Genomic DNA, 10,015 nt, shown 5'->3' on the forward strand with positions numbered 1-10,015 from the left:
GAAAACGCCTACAGCAGTATTCAGAAACTTTATAAAGACGATTTAAATTTGATTCATTCAAGGCAAAAAAAGGAGTAGAAATCTTGGCATTAAAACCTAAAATTACAGAGGGTCAGTACTACAGTTACTTCTTCTCGGTGTCTTCCACTGGTGTCTTTCTATAAATTTTTGTAACTGTGTATCTATGAGTTTTTATATATATATATATATATATATATATATATATATATATATATATATATATATATATATATATATATATATATATATATATATATATATATATATATTAAAAACTGCAGTTGTTTTTGTTTGTGTTATTTCCAAAAGCGCCAAAATGAATGGCAACACGCCAATGGACAACAGTGTTGACTTTTTCAGAAGCTGAAGGCTGGGAAGGCATTGCAGAGTTACTGTACTATCGCATTAAATGTACCATGAAGTGCACATATGACCAAGTGCCTGACGCCGAGTAGAATGTCCTTGCATAGGTCATATTAAACCAGTAAACCCCCCAAATCGCAAATCCATGAATGGCAATCACTTTCTGTTCCCTCCTAACTTTGGAGGGATGAGAAATCGTGGAGGGTGGGAGCATCCTGGGAATGTTTTTATTTAATGAAATAAATATATTTGTACTAATATTAACCAGTTTATTAAAACTAAAATTGACATTTAATTGTTATATCATTTAAGTCAAAATGTGTTTGAGTTGCTGCACTCATAAGTAAAAAAAATATATATATCAGAGTGCAAAGGTTTAAATGAAGTAAATTGAAAATAAAAAAATCATGTTAGGAATCATAATTGAACTTGCTTTTAACACTGAATTACCCTAATGTGATTCAAATAAGCCACACTGACTACTGGTACAGTGGATTAGAGCACACTGACTGCTGGCACTGTGGAGTGGAGAACACTGACTGCTGGCACTGTGGAGTAGTTGACTAATGGCACTGTCAGTAGTCGCCACTACTTCAAGTTTAAATATATCACCATGGTAAGTGTTTGGCGTTCACACTTTACCTTAAGTTTAGTTTACAGGCTGTGTTGTGTTGTTTGGGCGCCACCTACTGACTCTGGGAAGCCACTGGGTTTGACTCTGGGGCTCTAAGACGCTGTGCATGTGTTCTTTGGCATGGATTGCTTCTGGTGTCTGGCATCTGTGCAGCTAAGATGCTGTGCGCTTTCGGCACGGCTTGCTTCTGGCCTCTGGCATCCGTGCATGCAACCTTCGGTTAGTAATATACAAAGTAGTAATATGTCAGGTGGGTTCTGTCAAAATTTAATCCAATTTGATTGATGAGATTAAACCACGCCCCTTTTTAATTAAAGACCGGAAGTCCCTCCCCCACCAACCATCTGTTGTTTGTTGACCTTTAGCCCCGGCCATCTGTTTTCCCAGGAAACTGTCAAGGGGCGATTTGATGGATGCTCCCCACCCCTTGAGCCCCCCACCCCCCTGCTTGGTCACCTGCCCTGAACCATCTCGGTAGGGCAAGTCCAGACATGCCCAAGGGCTGCCTAGGCCCCCCCCCCTGAACCCATCACCACCCCAACCACTTCCCAGCCCCCACCCCCTTCATAAGACAAGTTCAGGCATGTTGCAGCCGGACCCTGTACAAGTTCAGGCATGTTCCTATCCATACCCAGAATGAATGGCCTGCCTAAGCCTCACCGATAGGCAGCACATGATGTCCGGCCCCTCCACTTCCTGGGTCACTGGTGTATAAAAAGTGATGCATTTTCATCAGTTCTAAACACTCTGTGAAGAAAAATGGAATCTATGACCGATGCCCCAGTGAAGCGTCAGTTCCGTAGGTTCTATTCTAAGGATCGTTTGAAAAGGGTTAAAAGATGTTTGGTTCCCGAGTTCCTTCAAGCTGGAGCGACCGACGAGGATCAGGTCAAGTTGTGCGAAACAATGGTAGAATCATGCGCGGTCGATAAGGAAAAATGTCATCTGCCTGTAGTATTCAAGGACTGAATTCTGCAAGCTTAAGCGGCGGGCCGGTAATGGTCTAACTGGTCTGAAACCTCGTTCGAATCGAGCGATGACGACTTGTAAACCCCCCTTTATTTACACAACGCCCCAGACCTCCTACCATAAATACTCAGTCTGTCAACGGATCCAGACGAAGGATCAGACCATTTCAGAATTCGTTGAAACTTTTAAAAGCTCTCTGCATATCATCAGCTTCGGACTCTGAAACGACGGAGTTCAGCGTAACATCCTCTGGATTTCCACCTAAGACTCCGGCTTCAAGACCTGAATCTTACCAGTTCTATAACTCTGTCCGGATGGATTGCATTCAGGACCGCCAAGAATCTGACCCCCGTTATTTTCCTATACGGCCTGATTACACTCTCTGGTCAAGAGACCTTGAGACAGACACAGGATTCCAGTCTCCTTGGTCGAGTAGGGCCTCACCCGTCACACCCAATGGTGATCAGCCGGACACTGTCGTCTCCGTTATTGGCGATCAGACAGAAACCTCTCACCTAGCTCCAGGCAGCTTTGGGTGCACAAACAAGTTCCACAGGAACCGATGTTGATCGGACTTTCTGAGACATATATGGATTGCCCCGATGGTGTACTGCCTGAAACCTGGAAAAAGGCCCTGAAGCTTGTTAAAGGTCTGATGACATCTCTGCTGGACATTATTGTCTACTACAACCAGAAAAAAAGAATGTCAAGGCTGTGGTATAAATCACCCTGCTCAGGTAAGACATACCTGCCTCTTTGAACCTGAAAACACCTACCGCCAAGGTCGCTTTCAGAAGATTCTGAAGATTTTCCGTAAATATTGGCTGAAACGACTAGCTGTGAAAGTTCTCGGGTATTTTAATATTCTATTGCCGATTCCCAAAATATATGTAGTGATTGAAAAGACTGTGGATGAATTTGAAAGTACCAACTCTATTTATGATACTGTAATGCAGTCATTTTATGAAATGGATGAATACTCCTACTGTGTAACCCGCCGTGTGGCAAATGAGTTTTGTAAGCGTAATATTAATAATGAGGGTCATATGAATCTGTGGACTAAATATGACCTGGAATTTGATGATATGAGGGAGCTGATGGGTCTTTCTGAGCCTGAAACCACAACCGTCTGAAAAATTCAGACTCCTAAATAAATGTTTTTTAATTTTTTAACTGGTGTCAGTGTCTGTTTTATCACCGACGATGGAGCAGGTCTTGGAAAAAACATATTATAACTTGAGAATCCCGGTCCTTGGGGGTAAGGATTCCTTGAAAAGAGCTCTCTCGCAAGCGGGTCACCATATTGGGTCCCAAGAAGTGGCCGATTGGTTATCCGGGCAATACACCTACACGATACATAAACCTGCCAGAATCCATTTTAAAAGGAATAAGGTGTATGTTTCCAATATTGACGGGCAATGGCAGGTCGATCTGGTGGATATGACAAACTTGTCCGAGTTTAACCAAGGTTACAAGTATCTACTGACTTGTATAGATATTCTTTCTAAATATGCTTGGGTCAGGGTTCTGAAAAACAAAACGGGCAAAGAAGTAACCAGGGCTTTTCGAGAAATTTTGGAGGAAGGTAGAGTACCCGTCAAACTTCAGACGGATAGCGGTAAAGAGTTTCTCAATCGGGAATTTCAAAGCCTGATCAACAAACACGGAATAAAACATTTCACCACCGCTAGTGAATTAAAGGCATCGGTGGTGGAAAGGTTCAATCGAACTCTGAAGACCAAAATGTGGCGTTATTTCAGCTCCCGGAACACCCGGGTCTATCTGCCGGGGTTACAGGACTTGGTGAAATCTTATAATCTCAGCTATCACCGAGGTATAAAAATGGCCCCTGCTGAGGTGAATAGTTCCAATTCTTGGAAAGTCTTTAAAAACTTATACGGTCTAACTAAAACCAAAAGAAATATAAAATATAAATTCAAAGTCGGCGATACGGTCAGAGTGTCAAAATCCCGGAATCCTTTTACCAAGGGTTACGAACAAACCTTTTCAGACGAGGTATTTACCGTTTCTGAACTAGTCCCCAGGGATCCGCCCGTCTACAAGCTCAAGTATTATGATGACGAAGACATTATAGGTTCCTTTTACGACGCCGAGTTACAAAAGATTCGAGGTACGGACGTCTTCAGGATTGAAAAGATTTTGGCGAAAAAAATATCCGTAGAAAAAAGCATATTTTGGTGAAATGGTTCGGTTGGCCCGAAAAGTTTAACAGTTGGATCCCTGAAAGCTACGCGCAAGACGTTAAATACTGAGAATCAAAAATAGTATTTCATTTACGGTCTGTTCACAATGGAGAGAAAAAGCTTTTACTTTGTACTACCCAGCAATTCTTCCCAGGATGTTTTCCATAATAATACCATTGCCGAATTTACCGTCAAATTAGCCGCCCCAATCGACCTACAGGGCCCCTGGGAAGTTGGATTGGCTGAAATTCAGTATCTGCACACGTGGAACACGCTAATAGCTAAATTTTATACTATTCCCGCGGGCTATTACTCTAGCGTTCGAGAAAGTGTCAGACAAGATGAATGAAGTGGTGTTGAAAGATTCAAAATTCTTGGAGTCCCGTTCAGCAGACACTACGTACTTCCACTATAGTGCTCTAAAGCGTAGATTCTATTTCTCAAACACTGTGCCGGATGAAACTCTGCATATCAATTGACTCATTCGGACACAACTATTGGTCTGGTGAATGAAGCTCCTTACCCCGCGGATATCAGAGCGGGTTTTTATTCCTTGTCTACAGCGACATTGTGCCTCACCAAAGAGTCGGCGACAGCTACGTCCCTCTCTTGAGATGCGTACATATTGAGGATGAGATGAATAAGATTACCACAATCACCTACGACAAGCCGCACTACGTTCCGGTCAGCAAGAATCAGTTTGATACTTTGACCATTGAAATAAAGATGGATCAGAACAAAGCGGTTCCATTTCAGTTTGGCAAGGTAATAGTCAAGTTACATTTCAGACCCTCCAAGAGGTGTATACACGACTAATACAGAGATTAGATCTTTCCTGGACCCTAGCCCTTACGTGCATTATTATGAAGCCCAAGCCGGTAACGGACTCCACGGATTTTCTGGGGCCCCAGTGATGTACGCCTCTGGGATCGGGATATTTCGAGGGCTATTTAGAAGAGCTTTGCCTCTCTTGAAAAGAGGATTTGAAATTGTCAGGAGCGATGACTCGAGGAAACGAAGAAAATCAGGCTGGGGCTGGTCTAATGGTAATGAGGAAAACTAAACGGATTTCTTAATGAGGGGAGGATTAACATGGTTGTTATTGGATAGAATAGGGGTTTGTTTTAGAGCGATTTTAATACAAATTATAAATATATTAATTCATATAGCATTTAGACGTCTCAAACGTGATTTAAAAGGGTTCTGCTGCATCTTATTTAACTGTGTGATTTTTAAAGGGCTTATATCGAGCTATTTATCTCGTGTTTTACACGTTATCATGAAAGCCTTTAACTTTTTAAGAGTCATCCGTCTTGGGAATGGAAGAAGTATTACGCTCAACTGTTGAAAAGCATGCGCACTCCTGGACTGAATCAGTGCTGAGCGGGCAGGGGAGGTGGGGTTTTGGCAGCTGTGTTAAGACAATCGCGCACGCTTCACGGCTTCAGTAGGGTCTGAATCAATCCTCGTCAGCGCTGCAGGGACATACAGGTTGCAGTTTACAGCTACGTGTCTGTTCGAGGCCGCAGAGAGCTTTGGCACTGGCCAGCTCGCGGGCGCGCGCAGGGGCTGCTAAAAGCCAGGCTGTGCAGAGACGTCCTGTAACCTCGTTTCTGTGTGCGCTGTTGAAGGCTTTTAAACGCAGAGCCTGTCTGTGAGATGGATGTCGGCTGTTGTTCTGTGAAAGGATTTTCACGGAGATGGTAAAAGCTGGTCCTGTAAGTGGGCTTAGATAAAATACAAGGGGTTTACAAATGATATAGCATCGATTAGATAGATAGATATTTTAAAAATAATTGTTACATAGATACCAGGATTCTTACCTAAAATAATATTGACTGGAACGGCAAAAAGTTAGACCGGTCCTACCGGAGCATGTGTGTGTGTATGTCCTCGGAAGTGGAGGGGCCAGACGACATGTGCTGCCTATCGGTGAAGCTTAGGCAGGCCATTCATACACCTACACAATACATAAACCTGCCAGAATCCATTTTAAAAGGAATAAGGTGTATGTTTCCAATATTGACGGGCAATGGCAGGTCGATCTGGTGGATATGACAAACTTGTCCGAGTTTAACCAAGGTTACAAGTATCTACTGACTTGTATAGATATTCTTTCTAAATATGCTTGGGTCAGGGTTCTGAAAAACAAAACGGGCAAAGAAGTAACCAGGGCTTTTCGAGAAATTTTGGAGGAAGGTAGAGTACCCGTCAAACTTCAGACGGATAGCGGTAAAGAGTTTCTCAATCGGGAATTTCAAAGCCTGATCTGGCTATGGATAGGAACATGCCTGAACTTGTACAGGGTCCGGCTGCAACATGCCTGAACTTTTCTTAGGAAGAGGGGGGCTGGGGAGTGGTTGGGGTGGTGATGGGTTCAAGAGGGGCCGGCGGGGTCCTAGGCAGCCCTTGGGCATGTCTGGACTTGCCCTACCGAGATGGTTCAGGGCAGGTGACCAAGCAGGAGGGCGGGGGGTTCAAGGGGTGGGGGGTGAGAAAGAAAAAACTTAAACCCTTAATTTGTATTCCTTTATGAAGAAGGGCTGACCTCTGCTACTATCAGAAGACCCCTGAAGAATGTAAGATCTTTATGGACTATAAGAATGTTTAAATTGATTCTAAGTAGGTGCAAATACAGGGGTGTATTCCTTAGGAATGCAAATGACTGTTTATTTCATGTTTTAGGACATTCCAGTATGACATAAATTAAGATTTATGTATAACCTCAGAATGAACTGCTAGGGTTTTTTCTTTTCTAGGATATAAAAGAGAGAACATTTTTACTTTAGGTATTCTGCTAAAACCCAAATCAGTCGACTGAGTTGGAAAGAGGCAGTCTCACATTTCTCTACTCACCAAGAATTAAGAATAAAGAAATTATTTTTACTTTAATTGGGTTTAAGTTCTTCCGTTGTTTCCGACTTCAGCTCACAGTTTTGGCCAGCGTGGGGCAGAGCGGCCAAGTGACTCCTTGAGCGATCGTCCAGAGGACCAGTGAAGGACCGATTCGGCCGGGTCGGTAGGACCAGATCCGCAAAAAGTTAGGACTGGCCTGCCTCTGCCGAGTCCCGCTTGAAGAGCCCTTGTCCTCCTCTGATTTGCTGAAGTCGAGTGAACTGGGAACTTCCAGACGGGAGGAAAATTCTTGGTGAGTACCTGGGGTTTTCTTAACTGGGAAAGATAGACTTAGCGGATTAAGGCGCTTCCGGACGGAAATAAAAAGTGCCAGAATAGTTAGTGAGTACGCCCCTTGGAATTGAAAGAATTATTAAAGGAAAGGAGGGGTGGAAGAAGAGAAAACTAGAAAGGAGCACCTTTTGATCTGGGCCGAATAAGTGAGGTGTTGAGAAGGCTTAGTTAGTACGCTTCCTGAAACGGGACGGAGTCTTATACCGGCTCGGAAAAATAAATAAAAGGCAGGGAGTAGGAAGAATAGATAAAAGGGAAAACACCTCACGGGCGGGACAACAAAGCACTGGTGCGGAGGGCGAGACTCTTTTGCCTCTATAGTCTGGTCATATTCCTGCTCCAACGGGTTAATCTGTTGTGGACACCATAAGCTAACTAGTTGTTAGACGACTGGAAAGGGGGTTGGCACTGAACTGTCAAAACCCCAGACTCAGTGGTCAATAAAACTGTTAGTCCGCTAAAACCACGAAGCAGCAGATAGTGATCCGGGAAACGGAAGGGACTGGAGGCAGAAAACCGCAGGGGCTGTAACCTTATATTTTGTAGTATTAGCACTATCCAATAATGGGAAAAACAAATAGTAAACCAGTCAAGATCCCTTTAGGAATTCAAAAGTCTTTGTTGGAAGGATTGTTTTTGGAAGACTTACCACACCCCAGTATGAGTCCGAAGGGAGGATCACCTAGAAAATTAGTGGAAAAGACAACAGGGCTAGACTTTAAAAAAGCGTGTAAGAAATGGAATAAACAAAGCAGTGGTAGATGGCCAGTTGAGGGAACTGGGGATATTTTCGAAATACAAGAAATTAGAAAAATCCTCTGTAGAAACATGCAAAGCTGCTGGAAAATGGGTCCCTATAGGATGGATATGTTTGATAGATGGGAACTAGTAATTAAAGATCGAGCAATTGAGGCGATGCGGAAGCAAAATGAGACGCTTTCTGCGGAAATTAAGACCCGAAAAGAAAAAGAGGAGATGTTACTAGCATTACAAAAGAATAAGACAGAGACAGAGCCAGAAAATAGGCGAAAGAAATCGGATAAAAGAATCCTCTTTACCCAATCATTCACACCCCACCTCCTTATCAACCCCTACCACCTCTTCCTCCTGCTCCAAATGCCCCACCGGCTCCTCTTGTAGCCGATGATTTACCCGGAGCAGATTCACAGTTTCACTATGACTCGTCTTCTCATTCAGACCCGGATGACGAAGACCGACGCCCGCTTGGAGATAATACTAAATCCCAGCCACATGCTTCACTCCAATCCCTATTTCTAGTCATACAAGAAGCCGAACATTACAATCACACCAAAACCCCAATTGGGATGCAGCTTTACTTCCCTAAAGCCGCAGAATTCTGGAGCAATTTTCATGTCCCTTAATACAAGTCCCAAATCCCAGGCACAACCCCAATCAACCCGAGGAGCTAATAATCCCACCACTGTTATGATACATCGAAATTGGGACATCCAAGAATTAAAAGATGTGGTGTCAGAACTGCCAGATCCAAAGGGAGTCGGCGGCTTAAAATTTGTTGAATCACTTCAGCAGCTGGATGACATGTATAAACCAAATGCTGCGGAGTGGACGAGGTGCTGCGCCAAAGCTAGGCACCACCTGGGCAACAGTAAATCATGGAACCAGAGGGATGGAAATGCTTGGAGATGGGATGAGTCCTTGAATCGTGATAATCAGGAGCCCCAATTTTTAGAACAATGGGAATTATTAAAGACTGCAATTGCAGGAAAATACAAAAAAGGAACAGATTGGTCACTTATATCAGCTGCCAAGCAGCGGAAAGATGAGACGGTTGATGAATGGGCCCAAAGGATTCAAGACCTGATGGCTAATCATTCTGGTTTGCGAGATAACGAAGATCGAAACCGCTACCGTTCCCCTTTTGTTTCGGGTTTAAGAAGTGACATACAGAATAAAGTCAGAACGTCTTGCATAGGCTGGGAAAGTGCTACTTTTGAGGAAGTGAAACGCCATGCTGAGCATGCTGAGAGACAATCAAACAAAAAGAATATGATACGCAAACTAAATTGATAGCGCACAGCTTCAATATTACACCGGGGAACGGGTAGGGGCAGAGGATTTCAAGGTCGTGGTCGTGGCAACTCCTTCAGATGGAGAGGAAGTGGAAAGGGAAGAAGACTCCAACCCTCCATGCCTACTGACCAGTTCACCCAGATACCTAAATCATCAGAACAGTTTCACACACCTTACACCTGCTACAACTGCGGTGAAGCTGGCCATTTCAGACGTAATTGCCCAAACAAGCGTTCACCTCCACCACTTCCACTCCAGGAACCCAGTGATATTCCCTGGTCATAGGAATTAGCAGGGACCCCAGCCATTTTTCCAGTTTCCCTTGCTCACTCATCATGCTGATGCAGACCCTTTACTAACTTTGATAGTAAATGGTAAGGAAACTGTTTTCCTTGTGGACACTGGAGCTACCCGCTCAACTTTATCATTGTTGGAGGTCCCTGCCTCGAAAGACACTGTGAAGGTCCTCACTGCCTCAGGACAACCTCATACTTTATCAGTATCCAAGCCTCTTCAAGTTCAACTGTCCACTGATAGTTCAATTTTGACACATCGATTCCTGTTAAATCATCTGTGTCCAGTT

The sequence above is a fragment of the Polypterus senegalus genome, chromosome 9 (genome assembly GCF_016835505.1).
Source record: "Polypterus senegalus isolate Bchr_013 chromosome 9, ASM1683550v1, whole genome shotgun sequence".
Classification (NCBI taxonomy): domain Eukaryota; kingdom Metazoa; phylum Chordata; class Cladistia; order Polypteriformes; family Polypteridae; genus Polypterus; species Polypterus senegalus.